A 1,337-nucleotide genomic window follows, 5' to 3' on the forward strand; every position below is an offset into this window, starting at 1 on the left:
TGATTAGCTCTACTAGTTTTCTGGTAGCATCTTTAGGATTCTGTATGTATAGTATCATGTCATCTGCAAACAGTGACAGTTTTACTTCTTCTTTTCCGATTTGGATTCATTTTATTTCTTTTTCTTCTCTGATTGCTGTGGCTAAAACTTCCAAACCTGTGTTGAATAATAGTGGTGAGAGTGGACAACCGTGTCTTGTTCCTGATCTTAGAGGAAATGGTTTCAGTTTTTCACCATTGAGAACGATGTTAGCTGTGGGTTTGTCATATATGGCCTTTGTTATGTTGAGGTAAGTTCCCTCTATGCCTACTTTCTGGAGGGCTTTTATCATAAATGGGTGTTGAATTTTGTCAAAAGCCTTTTCTGCATCTATTGAGATGATCATATGGTTTTTCTCCTTCAATTTGTTACTGTGGTTTATCACATTGATTAATTTGCGATTATTGAAGAATCCTTGCATTCCTGGGATAAACCCCACTTGATCATCCACCTTTTAACTTTGGTTTGATTTATCAACTCTGGAAGACTTGCAGAAACTTAAAATGAATTCTGAGTACATATCATCTAGCCAACTGTTGTTATTATGGGAAAGTAAGAAACGCAGTTTCTTCATCTATAACTAGATTAATGCCCAGGATTCAATGTCAGTAGAATGTGTGTGTGAAGAGATTTTCTAGTAAAGGAAATAGATTTGTTGGGCTACCGTTCTTCCCTGATCCATTTGTAGTCAGTGGCATGTTTTTAAATGATGGCTGAGTGAACCAGCCGAAGGACACACACACACAAATACTTTTTTCCCCTTCTAAGTTCATTTGTCATTATGTAGGTCATAAGCTTGACTACTCTAATAAATTAATTTTTTCCATAGAAATTATAAACTTCTTTAAGATGGGAAGCAATTCTTACCTTTTGAATTATTCCTGAATACCTAAGGTCTAAAACAGTGCACTTGCTCAGTAAATTTTGTGGACTTGAACAAAGAAAATAGAAACGAAATTGAGAGCAGTCTGTTTGTGACAAGCATTTGCTGAGTCTATAGATGTTCTTCTCTTCTGTTTTTCTTGATGAGTTATAGCAAATATTTAATCTCGTTTGTATCACAGGGTTAAAATGTGATCACTCATATTTTGTGACAAGAGCCTAAAGTCCCTGACATTCATCTCATCCTTCAATTCTTTTTACTGATAGAATAAAAATAATAACTGCTGTTACTTCTACTCCCTGTTCTGATACCTGTACTAGAGTTCTCCAAACATTCTTCTCACTCTGCAGAACGTCCTTTGTTTTCTGTCTTACTTCCACCTTTGCTCCCAGGAGACAGTAATGATGCTATGTTG

The sequence above is a fragment of the Physeter macrocephalus genome, chromosome 8 (assembly GCF_002837175.3).
Source record: "Physeter macrocephalus isolate SW-GA chromosome 8, ASM283717v5, whole genome shotgun sequence".
Taxonomy (NCBI): domain Eukaryota; kingdom Metazoa; phylum Chordata; class Mammalia; order Artiodactyla; family Physeteridae; genus Physeter; species Physeter macrocephalus.